The sequence below is a fragment of the Physella acuta genome, unplaced genomic scaffold (genome assembly GCF_028476545.2).
Source record: "Physella acuta isolate Inbredline_101_S28 unplaced genomic scaffold, ASM2847654v3 ptg000284l, whole genome shotgun sequence".
Taxonomy (NCBI): Eukaryota; Metazoa; Mollusca; class Gastropoda; family Physidae; genus Physella; species Physella acuta.
Genome location: NW_026731803.1, coordinates 928,271 through 943,222, shown reverse-complemented (window position 1 = coordinate 943,222; position 14,952 = coordinate 928,271). Strand labels below are relative to the sequence as shown.

At 36.5% G+C, this 14,952-nt stretch overlaps 1 protein-coding gene across 1 annotated transcript in view; it reads right to left on the bottom strand.

Moving 5' to 3' along the window:
• The window catches only part of LOC131939607 (suppressor of lurcher protein 1), a 156,743-nt gene extending 143,421 nt beyond the window's left edge, over positions 1-13,322 (bottom strand). Inside the window, exon 1 of the mRNA XM_059298014.1 lies at positions 13,213-13,322. The gene's annotated coding sequence lies outside the window, so the exon portion shown is untranslated. The remainder of the gene's footprint in view (positions 1-13,212) is intronic.
• Positions 13,323-14,952: the final 1,630 nt, after the last annotated feature.

Here is a 14,952-nt window from a genome sequence, read left to right as displayed (position 1 = left end):
GTACCAATGGTATACTAAATAAAAGTGCCAATGGTATACTAAATAAAAGTACCAATGGTATACTAAATAAAAGTACCAATGGTATACTAAATAAAAGTACCAATGGTATACTAAATAAAAGTACCAATTGTATACTAAATAAAAGTACCAATGGTATACTAAATAAAAGTACCAATGGTATACTAAATAAAAGTGCCAATGGTATACTAAATAAAAGTACCAATGGTATACTAAATAAAAGTACCAATGGTATACTAAATAAAAGTACCAATGGTATACTAAATAAAAGTACCAATGGTATACTAAATAAAAGTACCAATGGTATACTAAATAAAAGTACCAATTGTATACTAAATAAAAGTACCAATGGTATACTAAATAAAAGTGCCAATGGTATACTAAATAAAAGTGCCAATGGTATACTAAATAAAAGTACCAATGGTATACTAAATAAAAGTACCAATGGTATACTAAATAAAAGTACCAATGGTATACTAAATAAAAGTACCAATGGTATACTAAATAAAAGTACCAATGGTATACTAAATAAAAGTACCAATGGTATACTAAATAAAAGTACCAATGGTATACTAAATAAAAGTACCAATGGTATACTAAATAAAAGTGCCAATGGTATACTAAATAAAAGTGCCAATGGTATACTAAATAAAAGTACCAATGGTATACTAAATAAAAGTACCAATGGTATACTAAATAAAAGTGCCAATGGTATACTAAATAAAAGTACCAATGGTATACTAAATAAAAGTGCCAATGGTATACTAAATAAAAGTACCAATGGTATACTAAATAAAAGTACCAATGGTATACTAAATAAAAGTACCAATGGTATACTAAATAAAAGTGCCAATGGTATACTAAATAAAAGTACCAATGGTATACTAAATAAAAGTACCAATGGTATACTAAATAAAAGTACCAATGGTATACTAAATAAAAGTACCAATGGTATACTAAATAAAAGTACCAATGGTATACTAAATAAAAGTACCAATGGTATACTAAATAAAAGTACCAATGGTATACTAAATAAAAGTACCAATGGTATACTAAATAAAAGTGCCAATGGTATACTAAATAAAAGTGCCAATGGTATACTAAATAAAAGTACCAATGGTATACTCAATAAAAGTACCAATGGTATACTAAATAAAAGTACCAATGGTATACTAAATAAAAGTACCAATGGTATACTAAATAAAAGTGCCAATGGTATACTAAATAAAAGTACCAATGGTATACTAAATAAAAGTACCAATGGTATACTAAATAAAAGTACCAATGGTATACTAAAAAAAAGTACCAATGGTATACTAAATAAAAGTACCAATGGTATACTAAATAAAAGTACCAATGGTATACTAAATAAAAGTACCAATGGTATACTAAATAAAAGTACCAATGGTATACTAAATAAAAGTGCCAATGGTATACTAAATAAAAGTGCCAATGGTATACTAAATAAAAGTACCAATGGTATACTCAATAAAAGTACCAATGGTATACTAAATAAAAGTACCAATGGTATACTAAATAAAAGTACCAATGGTATACTAAATAAAAGTGCCAATGGTATACTAAATAAAAGTACCAATGGTATACTAAATAAAAGTGCCAATGGTATACTAAATAAAAGTACCAATGGTATACTAAATAAAAGTACCAATGGTATACTAAATAAAAGTGCCAATGGTATACTAAATAAAAGTACCAATGGTATACTAAATAAAAGTGCCAATGGTATACTAAATAAAAATGCCAATGGTATACTAAATAAAAGTACCAATGGTATACTAAATAAAAGTACCAATGGTATACTAAATAAAAGTGCCAATGGTATACTAAATAAAAGTGCCAATGGTATACTAAATAAAAGTACCAATGGTATACTAAATAAAAGTGCCAATGGTATACTAAATAAAAGTGCCAATGGTATACTAAATAAAAGTGCCAATGGTATACTAAATAAAAGTACCAATGGTATACTAAATAAAAGTACCAATGGTATACTAAATAAAAGTGCCAATGGTATACTAAATAAAAGTGCCAATGGTATACTAAATAAAAGTACCAATGGTATACTAAATAAAAGTACCAATGGTATACTAAATAAAAGTGCCAATGGTATACTAAATAAAAGTACCAATGGTATACTAAATAAAAGTACCAATGGTATACTAAATAAAAGTGCCAATGCTACACTAAATAAAAGTACCAATGGTATACTAAATAAAAGTGCCAATGGTATACTAAATAAAAGTACCAATGGTATACTAAATAAAAGTGCCAATGGTATACTAAATAAAAATGCCAATGGTATACTAAATAAAAGTACCAATGGTATACTAAATAAAAGTACCAATGGTATACTAAATAAAAGTGCCAATGGTATACTAAATAAAAGTGCCAATGGTATACTAAATAAAAGTACCAATGGTATACTAAATAAAAGTGCCAATGGTATACTAAATAAAAGTGCCAATGGTATACTAAATAAAAGTGCCAATGGTATACTAAATAAAAGTACCAATGGTATACTAAATAAAAGTACCAATGGTATACTAAATAAAAGTGCCAATGGTATACTAAATAAAAGTGCCAATGGTATACTAAATAAAAGTACCAATGGTATACTAAATAAAAGTACCAATGGTATACTAAATAAAAGTGCCAATGGTATACTAAATAAAAGTACCAATGGTATACTAAATAAAAGTACCAATGGTATACTAAATAAAAGTACCAATGGTATACTAAATAAAAGTACCAATGGTATACTAAATAAAAGTGCCAATGGTATACTAAATAAAAGTGCCAATGGTATACTAAATAAAAGTACCAATGGTATACTCAATAAAAGTACCAATGGTATACTAAATAAAAGTACCAATGGTATACTAAATAAAAGTACCAATGGTATACTAAATAAAAGTGCCAATGGTATACTAAATAAAAGTACCAATGGTATACTAAATAAAAGTGCCAATGGTATACTAAATAAAAGTACCAATGGTATACTAAATAAAAGTACCAATGGTATACTAAATAAAAGTGCCAATGGTATACTAAATAAAAGTACCAATGGTATACTAAATAAAAGTGCCAATGGTATACTAAATAAAAATGCCAATGGTATACTAAATAAAAGTACCAATGGTATACTAAATAAAAGTACCAATGGTATACTAAATAAAAGTGCCAATGGTATACTAAATAAAAGTGCCAATGGTATACTAAATAAAAGTACCAATGGTATACTAAATAAAAGTGCCAATGGTATACTAAATAAAAGTGCCAATGGTATACTAAATAAAAGTGCCAATGGTATACTAAATAAAAGTACCAATGGTATACTAAATAAAAGTACCAATGGTATACTAAATAAAAGTGCCAATGGTATACTAAATAAAAGTGCCAATGGTATACTAAATAAAAGTACCAATGGTATACTAAATAAAAGTACCAATGGTATACTAAATAAAAGTGCCAATGGTATACTAAATAAAAGTACCAATGGTATACTAAATAAAAGTACCAATGGTATACTAAATAAAAGTGCCAATGCTACACTAAATAAAAGTACCAATGGTATACTAAATAAAAGTGCCAATGGTATACTAAATAAAAGTACCAATGGTATACTAAATAAAAGTGCCAATGGTATACTAAATAAAAATGCCAATGGTATACTAAATAAAAGTACCAATGGTATACTAAATAAAAGTACCAATGGTATACTAAATAAAAGTGCCAATGGTATACTAAATAAAAGTGCCAATGGTATACTAAATAAAAGTACCAATGGTATACTAAATAAAAGTGCCAATGGTATACTAAATAAAAGTGCCAATGGTATACTAAATAAAAGTGCCAATGGTATACTAAATAAAAGTACCAATGGTATACTAAATAAAAGTACCAATGGTATACTAAATAAAAGTGCCAATGGTATACTAAATAAAAGTGCCAATGGTATACTAAATAAAAGTACCAATGGTATACTAAATAAAAGTACCAATGGTATACTAAATAAAAGTGCCAATGGTATACTAAATAAAAGTACCAATGGTATACTAAATAAAAGTACCAATGGTATACTAAATAAAAGTACCAATGGTATACTAAATAAAAGTACCAATGGTATACTAAATAAAAGTGCCAATGGTATACTAAATAAAAGTACCAATGGTATACTAAATAAAAGTACCAATGGTATACTAAATAAAAGTGCCAATGGTATACTAAATAAAAGTACCAATGGTATACTAAATAAAAGTACCAATGGTATACTAAATAAAAGTACCAATGGTATACTAAATAAAAGTACCAATGGTATACTAAATAAAAGTACCAATGGTATACTAAATAAAAGTACCAATGGTATACTAAATAAAAGTGCCAATGGTAAATTAAATAAAAGTACCAATGGTAAATTTAATAAAAGTACCAATGGTAAATTAAATAAAAGTACCAATGGTAAACGAAATCAGTCAAAGTACCAATGATTAACTAAATCAGACAAAGTACTAATGGTATACTAAATAAAAGAACCAATGGTATATTAAATAAAAGTACCAATTGTATACTAAATAAAAGTACCAATTGTATACTAAATAAAAGTACCAATGGTATACTAAATAAAAGTACCAATGGTATACTAAATAAAAAGACCAATGGTATACTAAATAAAAGTACCAATCATATACTAAATCAGACAGTGAATCCTAGTAAGGCAGGTATCCCCGATGTCAATACAGCGATTGAAATCAGATTTATCCTTGACAAATTGTTGTACATTGATTGAAATTCTCTGACTGACTCGACATTTTCAACTAGCAGATGACGTGCTTGATCGTGTCTTCGCCATATGCCAGTTGCCAGAGCGGTCCAATCAAGAGATACAAAAAACCACAACTCCCCACATAACTCCCCACACAACTCCCCACACAACTCCCCACACACAACTCCCCACACAACTCTCCACACAACTCCCCACACAACTCCCCACACATAACTCCCCACACAACTCCCCACACATAACTCCCCACACAACTCCCCACACAACTCCCCACACAACTCTCCACACAACTCTCCACACAACTCCCCACACAACTCTCCAAACAACTCCCCACACAACTCCCCACACAACTCCCCACACAACTCCCCACACAACTCCCCACACAACTCCCCACACAACTCCCCACACAACTCCCCACACAACTCCCCACACAGAACTCCTCACACAACTCCCCACACAACTCTCCACACAACTCCCCAAACAACTCCCCAAACAACTCCCCACACAACTCCCCACACAAATCCTCACACAACTCCTCACACAACTCCCCACACAACTCCCCACACAACTCCCCACACACAACTCTCCACATAACTCCCCACACAACTCCCCACACAACTCCCCACACAACTCCTCACACAACTCCCCACACAACTCCCCACACAACTCCCCACACACAACTCTCCACATAACTCCCCACACAACTCCCCACACAACTCCCCACACAACTCCCCACACAACTCCCCACACAACTCCCCACACAACTCCCCAAACAACTCCCCACACAACTCCCCACACAACTCCCCACACAACTCCCCAAACAACTCCCCACACAACTCCCCACACATAACTCCCCACACAACTCCCCACACAACTCCCCACACAACTCCTCACACAACTCCCCACACAACTCCCCACACAACTCCCCACACAACTCCCCACACAACTCTCCACACAACTCCCCACACAACTCCCCACACAAATCCCCACACAGAACTCCCCACACAACTCCCCACACAACTCCCCACACAACTCCTCACACAACTCCCCACACAACTCCCCACACAACTCCCCACACAACTCCCCACACAACTCCTCACACAACTCCCCACACAACTCCCCACACAACTCCCCACACAACTCCCCACACAACTCTCCACACAACTCCCCACACAACTCCCCACACAACTCCCCACACAACTCCCCAAACAACTCCCCACACAACTCCCCACACAACTCCCCACACAACTCCCCACACAACTCCCCACACAGAACTCCCCACACAACTCCCCACACAACTCTCCACACAACTCCCCACACAACTCCTCACACAACTCCCCACACAACTCCCCACACAACTCCCCACACAAATCCCCACACAGAACTCCCCACACAACTCTTCACACAACTCTCCACACAACTCTTCACACAACTCCCCACACAACTCCCCACACAACTCCCCACACAAATCCCCACACAGAACTCCCCACACAACTCCCCACACAACTCTCCACACAACTCTCTATAACCTACCACCAAGTAAATCTCCAAGTTTAAATAAAAAAAAAATATCTCGATTGAATTCGGAAATATTTTTTTACAATCTAAGAGCAGAGAAGTAGAAATAAAAATCGATGGCGAACGGAAGGGGCGTGTCTGTCGACATATGTAACCAGTTGCACGTGCATTAGAAGTTGAAGTTACCCAGGCTATATTTAGACTCACGACAAAATATAATGAACGTTACTAGTGTGGCCTTACAAGTCAAACCACACAATTTTAGACGCAAGTGAATGTTAAATAAGAGTACAGTAAAAATCAATAAACAATTAAGATTTAATGAAATTCATTAAATTAATGTAGAAAAATTACGTTTATTATAATACACTATATTAGTTTAGGATATTAGTGTTGAAATAGAATTATTTAAAAGCTAACGAACATAGCTAGGTTGACTGATTGTTAAAAAGTTACGTTGTTTAAAACAGTTATAATTATATGACTAAGTTTTAATAATAATGTTCATGAAATTAGACCAAATTGACAGGAAGGTCACATCGCACTATTAATTAGCCGCTAATCCCACTTCAATCCTTCAACCATATCACACTATTAATTAGCCGCTAATCCCACTTTGCTCCTGCAACCACTCCACTCAACCACTCCACTCAATAACCCCACACTAGTCCACAAAACTGGAGCCCATTTTCCATTCTAACGGAACACCCTCCGCCCAAATACACGTCTAACTCTAACATTCTCACTAAAATCATTAAAGTCGCAGCCCCCATCTACACCTACCCCAACAATAACACCCCTACCCCCACATCGAACATTCTCACCCCAAACATTCTAACCCCCATCTCCACGTCCACCCCCACCCGAACCCCCACACCTTACCGACGTGCCAGGAGTTGTCTATACAGTATTGTCTAGTTGTCCCCACTTTATGATTGTCTTTTCTCGATTACTTTCGTCTGTCTCTTCTGGTCTCTAGAGTTGTCCCCCGTCATGTGACGTCACTTCCCTCTGGACTTCCCTTATTTTATTACGTCATTTCCTTTTGGAAACTAGATGCGTCCCCCATATCATGTCCTTCCGAAATTTTTAAAAAACTTCAACTTTTTTTATTCATAAAAATCAAGTAATTAAAGTATTGCAGGACAATTTACTCGACAATCAGAATATAATTAATTAGTGTCATCAACCTTTGCGGTGTAAATATTAAAAAAGAGAGCACTTTAAGTTTCTCTAAAAGCTGTTAAAATTTATGTGTATTGAAACGCAAGTAAAAATTGTAAAGAAAAAATGTAAGTGAGATTAGGAAATTTTAAAAAAGAAAAATCGATTTTGAAATTGAGTCATCGATTGGTAATTAGTTTTAGCCACACGTTTTTTGTAATAAAAATTCCGAAGTAATTAAAACAATCCCTTATCGACAACTCATACCTTGGAAAATAATGATCGAACTGCTATTTTTCAATTTTAAATAGTTTGCATTTTAATGACAAATGACGAGTACGGCCATCTGTAGCGACTAAAATATAAATGATGCGATCTCCCCACCATCACACAATGGTTGTTTTCAGTTTAAAATATCATCTTTCAGCTTGAAATGTCGCTAAAATGAGCCCGTGAATCTTTTTGAACAATCATCCACGTCACTATTCCTCAATGAGGCTCGCTGTGCCCGAGTTGAATGGCACCAGATGAGATTCGCCGAGGTTTTTATTGCCAATAAACAGTTTCTGTTTTCTATTATCGCTACCACCGGAAACTTCAAATTTGTTCAAATTCTCCTCCTCCATCTTGATTACTGTTAGCCCCGCCCCACTCCCCCTGACGTAACTTCACCGTAAACCTCTTCCCAGCATCCCCCCTCCCTGCCCTGTCCGTATTCCACGCATTCATTGCTTTGTTAAAAATTCCGAAGGCTCTCTCCCATTTATCGCGTAATAAATTCTCCCCAAAAATAAACGGGATAAAAAAAATCTCCCCGTACTTGTCCGTGTATGCTGGCCACCCCGTCCCCCTCACACTAGAGCCTTCCTGGCAGCCGCCCAACGGTGGCCCGGCCATCTTGGTATCCATGTCATAATTCAGCAGGCCCCATTCAAATATTGGCCCATAGATCTGTCGCCTCTCGCAATGTACAAGCCCGACATGAAGACCAGCGCTCTTCATCTAGTCCGGTAGGTAAGGTCCAGCCGGACTTCTAATTGCATTGGCTCGGCCCGTTGGTGGAGTCCGGGCCATGACGGTTGGGTCAGTCTATAATGGGTGGGTCAGTCTATAATGGTTGGGTCAGTCTATAATGGTTGGGTCAGTCTATAATGGTTGGGTCAGTCTATAACGGTTGGGTCAGTCTATAACGGTTGGGTCAGTCTATAATGGTTGGGTCAGTCTATAATAGTTGGGCCAGTCTATAATAGTTGGGTCAGTCTATAATGGTTGGGTCAGTCTATAATGGTTGGGTCAGTCTATAATAGTTGGGTCAGTCTATAATAGTTGGGTCAGTCTATAATGGTTGGGTCAGTCTATAATGGTTGGGTCAGTCCATTGCTGTTGGGTCAGTCCATTGCTGTTGGGTCGGTCCATTGCTGTTGGGTCGGTCCATTGCAGTTATGCCAGTCCATGACGGTTAGGCCAGTCCATTATAGCTGGACCAGTCCATTCGGACATTGATAGACCTAGATCATTCACCAGCAGGGGTCAAAGCGTGAGTGTAGAGAACTTGTAGTGATCTGTTGTCTTTGTGTGGACACGATCCTCGGTTACCCGGGAGTCACGTGACCCCACTGCAATTTGTGTGCAGCGTTTTTCTCCTAGCCCTGTTGTTACGCCGCGTGGGGGAATTGTGGGTAATTAATGGAAACAATTGCCGAGATCCGCTGGCCGTGTTTTAGCCACCTATCACCCCACCCAGGAACCGAACCCTTGACTGAACAGTTGACCTTCAGATCAATTATTATTTATCAATGGTCTGTTTACACTGGCACCGGCCATGCCAGCGTGTGGTAAATATACAAGACCTAGTTGTTTGGGTTGTATGGCAATCTATTCTATAACAAGACCTAGTTGTTTGGGTTGTATGGCAATCTATTCTATAACAAGACCTAGTTGTTTGGGTTGTATGGCAACCTATTCTATAACAAGCCGGCAGATCGAACACCAGCAGTAAAAAATAGCGGAAGGTAACGTTGTACAAGGGGACAGATAAAAAATGTAAATAATGCCGAATGGGGCTTTAGAGACTTGCCGCGTCGGTTGATAAGTGCCATTATGGTCGTATGCATGCGATGGGCAAGTATACGTACAGCCACATATACATACGAATCGTGTGCGGAAGTTTAGTTAAATTATTGACAGTTGTTTAGGGAATTCGTGGCATTGCCTTACAGAGGGAAAGGCATTCAGTACATCAGGCAAAACTTTCTCCTACAGAAAGCAACGGTTACATAAAAAAACTACTTTAAAAATATTTAGGTCATTTATACGAGTATTCAAGTATATGCAATAAAAAAGGATTTTGTATGATTTATGTATTTATGTACGTTGAATGTTGTTTGCTAGCTAATATTGTAACATATAAGGCTTGTTTTGTATTTCAAAGTCACGATTAAATTTTAGAGCAATTATTCTAGTGGATGTATTGAATAATATTTCTAAAAACTAATATTATTATGAATTGTTGTGTAAATGAGATAACAAATTATATTGTAACTAGACCTAAACAAACGAACTGTTGTCTTTTTTTTCTGGACCTTTTGTCTGGTAAATTGTATGTTATTGACCTAGTTTTTTTTTCTTCTCTTGACGATCAATCTAGCTTTGGCGTTGGCATAGATGTATTTATCTGGCAACTTGTGGCCTGTATTAAGTTTACCGAGGCCACCAACGACGGCCCAAGCTAACGCTATCACCCGGATAATATCAAAGCCTGCTAGTCTACTGTGGCCATCCCATGGGTCTACTGCGATATTGGCCACACGACCATTGTAAATGAACACAACCACAACACGGACACAATTGGTGGTGGTTCAGTTACTGGTGTAGGAGAGTAAGGGACAGCTTTGGGGGGGGGGGGTGAACAAGAATGTGAGAACGTCTGGTTGTAGGGACAGGGAATGAGGAGGAAGGAGGGGGTGTTATTTTTTTTTCTCTAGCAAATTGATTTTTCGTGGCGTTATATGTTCATACAAGTAGATGTGAACAAAACATATTTTACAGTGGATAATCTGGACATTTTGTCTCGATTTATTAATTGTCCATTGAAGTGTATAATTTAGGTTTTAGATTCAATGAAAAAAAATCATTACTTATCAATGTTTGTTAAATATTACATGTATATTATTTAACTCGATGTAAACAATAATTCTATTTTTAGTAAAAAATGATAAAATGTTGGATAGATATTTTACATTTCTAATCTTGTAACCCTTCGCCGTAAGTCATACACTTGTTTGTTTGACAAGAACGTGTAATCAACAAGTAAACAATTCATGATAAACAAAGAAAATCAAAGACTAATATTCTTCAAGCACAATGTTCTATGAACAGCTTAATCCGCCAGTGTTTGTTAGCTGTGGATTAAATTTTATGACTGCAGATGAAATCTTTCTTTACTTGAGCTAAACACTGCAGGATATTACATTCTATCAACATCATTTAAATGGGGATTACATTAAGTTTACATTATACAAACATCATCTCCATCATTGGCGGACATAAAGATTTACAGAGGAACACTCGAAGCCAGAGATTTCATTGGCCCTTGGTTATACACTGGGAGAAGCGAAAAGAAAATGGCAGACACATTTTTGTGTGAGCCAAAATACGGGCTCGCTGGTGTAACGGGGCTCTCAAGAATGATATAACAGGGCTCTCAAGGGTGATATAACAGGGCTCTCAAGGATGATATAACAGGGCTCTCAAGGATGATATAACAGGGCTCTCAAGGGTGATATAACAGGGCTCTAAAGGATGATATAGCAGGGCTCTCAAGGATGATATAACAGGGATCTCAAGGGTGATATAACAGGGCTCTCAAGGGTGATATAACAGGGCTCTCAAGGATGATATAACAGGGCTCTCAAGGATGATATAACAGGGCTCTCAAGGATGATATAACAGGGCTCTCAAGGATGATATAACAGGGCTCTCAATGATGATATAATAGGGCTCTCAAGGATGATATAACAGGGCTCTCTGTGATATCAACGTTGGGCTCTGTGGAACACTTCTCCACACATATGGAACATTCCGTTCCCTGTAGAGAAGTGTGTGTTTGGTTACATGTGTGATGAGTGATGATAGTCACATCGGTGGGAGATGTATTAAACACACACACACAGCGACAACAAAACACCCACACAAAGTGGACGAAAAGCATTCTCTCAGACGAGAATATTCCCACATGTATATTAAAACACATACACGCACACACACACACGCACACACACACACATACGCACACAACAGTAGACATTTAAACTCAGATGGACAAAATACACCAGCAGAAAGGAAGAAACATCCAAATACAATCGACAATTACCGTGTTACAAACGACAAAACACCCACACGACAAAACACCCGAATACACACGACAAAACAACAAATAAAATATGACAAAATACACCCATATAGACGACAAAATACAAATGAATACATACATCAACGGCAAAGTGCCGAAACAAATAAGTTTAACTAGCATTCGGCAAATAAAACGAACGAACCAAATTAAAGTTAACATAACATACTGTTTTTAACATTCCTTTTAAACGAAACGTTTCAGGGCAAAAAACGACATCAAAAGAACAGAAGAAATTGTTGTGAATTCTTTTCTGGCATGCATTGTTTTCACGAGAAAACACCTCCATTCCAGATGTTTTTATATAAGTGTTAAAATATCTGCTTAATGATGCTGAAATAATTCAGCTAGGATCAATCCGGTATTTAAAAATGCCTATAAATTTACAAAGTAAAAATGACAAAGCAATAAAATAACAACGATTACACAAAACAAACTCGCACACAACTCGGCACGTTTTTAAATTGATCTAAATTTCTTCTAACAGAGGGACAGATCGAGAAATTCTAAATTTGTTTTGAGGGAAAGAACGAGAAAGTCTAAATTTGTTTTGAGGGAAAGAACGAGAAAGTCTAAATTTGTTTTGAGGGACAAAACGAGAAAGTCTAAATTTGTTCCGAGGGACAGATAGAGAAAAGCTCTTCAGTAAGTAGATTTATCGGGAATTTCCGCAATCTTTTATGTGTGTGACGGCTGAGAACCGTCTTGTGTGGAGTGTGTGTGTGTGGGGGGGGGGGGGGATCTCAAGCTTACACACGAGTGCTGGCGTGAGGCCCCCCCCCCACATCTTCACGGCTGTTACTCGAGTAAAAGGCCTCACATTGAGGGGTGGGATGGAGACCTTCAAATTTTAGTTCGATCTGTCTCAAGTCGAACACCTTTTTTCAAGAAAAGTTTTTTTTTTAAAAATTGTATTTGATGTGGTCATTAAATTATCTACTGCTATAAACAAGGTTGTACAATTAATTATCTACTATTATTAATAGGGTTCTAGAAACGTCAACCACATACATTTCTAATTCATCAAGAACACCAGTTGCAAGCATTAATTCTCAACGGATCAAAATAATCAGCAATTTGAACATGTGTATCAGGTAATACAAAGTAACAACAAAAAAATTATAATATTCAACTTTTTAAGTATAAACAAAAACGAACTTTGTTTTGTAAAAATTTTTGACAAAAACACACCTAAGAAATGTTCTAGTGTTGACCATTGCAAGGGAAGCAAACAAGTTTTAATCAAACCTAAGAAATGAGATGAGCGTGTATTACTTCCCCTTGTAACACGGCCGGTACTTACCCTCTCGAAGTGCCATAAGCTACAGTGAGCGCTGATTAGAAACAGCAGACGTAGAAGATATGTCGTCACAAAATGTGTTGTCACACGATATGACGTCACGTGAGGACGTAGATCTATGACGTCAGACAATACCAGACCTGCCAGAGACATTGACAACTTAAATTTTAAAAAAAATTATAATTACAAATTAGATAACTTTGAATGATCTTTAGTTTAAGTAATAATAAACGCAGTTTTGAAAACATTGCTATAGAAGCACATTGTTAAATACGTTTAGCAGTTTGTAAAATGAGCTGAGGTTTTTTGATTTTTTTCTAGTTTCTACGATGTGAAGTTATTCAAGGTAGATAACACCGGTTTTCGTGAGACGATGTAGTTAATTACTTGTTACCTCCCTTGATTATTCTAAAGAGCACTTCAAGGCTGTACAAGTATGATGTAATATACCACCGCTTATTTTTACCACATTTTTAGATTCGTATAAAAACGAATCACTTCATTAGCCGACAGCGATGACGCAATTCGTTTTGGCACAGGCAGCCATGTTTTTCTAAGACTTTTTTTTTACCTCCCTTTATACAATTTTCAACCAATTTAGAAACGATCTTTATTAAATTAGGTCCGCTTCAAATATGACGTTTAAAAAATAGACAATTTGTATTGGCAAAATATTGAACGATCAAAAAGCAGGTTGGTGTGAGGGGGTGGGCAGGGAAGGGGAGGAGGGAGGTGACAAATTTCTGAGCTTTCCTCACACAGTCCTCTACTTCACGAATCCATTGTAACACATCTCTAACACATTTGAAACATGTCATAACCGTGTCAACCCCAACAAAATTTGGTACCTCTGTACAGATAACAAATAGATCTAAATGTCAACCGAATGCGAGCGAGTATTTGTACATCCATAATGTTTTTAGATCAAACATACGAAGACTGCCAATGGTATTGTCGATAAATTTTATTCAATTAGACAAATCGACATTTGAATAGTAATTTATTTCAATTACTAGTACCCGTCCTAACCTCCCTTAGCGTTAGTCCACACCTCCCCTAGCACTAGTTCACACCTCATCTAGCACTAGTTGACACCTCACCTAACACGTCCCCACCTCCCCTAGCATAGCGCACACCTCCCTTAGTACAAGTCAACACCTCTGTTAGCACTAGTTCGCACCTCCCCTAGCACTAGTCCACACCTCCCCTAGCACTAGTCAACACCTCCCTTAGCACTAGTCAACACCTCCCCTAGCACTAGTAAACACCTCCCCTAGCACTAGTCCACACCTCCCCTGGTGTAAATTATTCAACTGAGTAAGCTTTACACAAACATCAACAATGACCAGTGGTCACCCAGCCTTACCCAGATATCTCTGGTATCCCGCTTGTATCTGTGCTCAACTAGAGATTAAAAAAAAGTTTTTTTTATAAAACCAACCGAACATAGACAAGCTTTAAAAACCTGACCCTATTGGCGGTTAAAAGTTAAAAACGTAAAACATTCGAAACTTTTCTTGAGTAAATACTAGATTTATCCTTGAACGTAGGAAATAAATCGGACAAGGCAACGTGTATACTCATGTTCTTTCAATAGATGTGATGGTACAATATTAGGGCCTCCACAAATGTTACTTAAGTCGTTGCCCTTTCAAATATTATGGTGCGTGTGATGAGTGTATATGTTTGTGTGTATGAACGTGTTGTTGTTGTTGTTGTTGTGCGATACAAGATATGTCACAG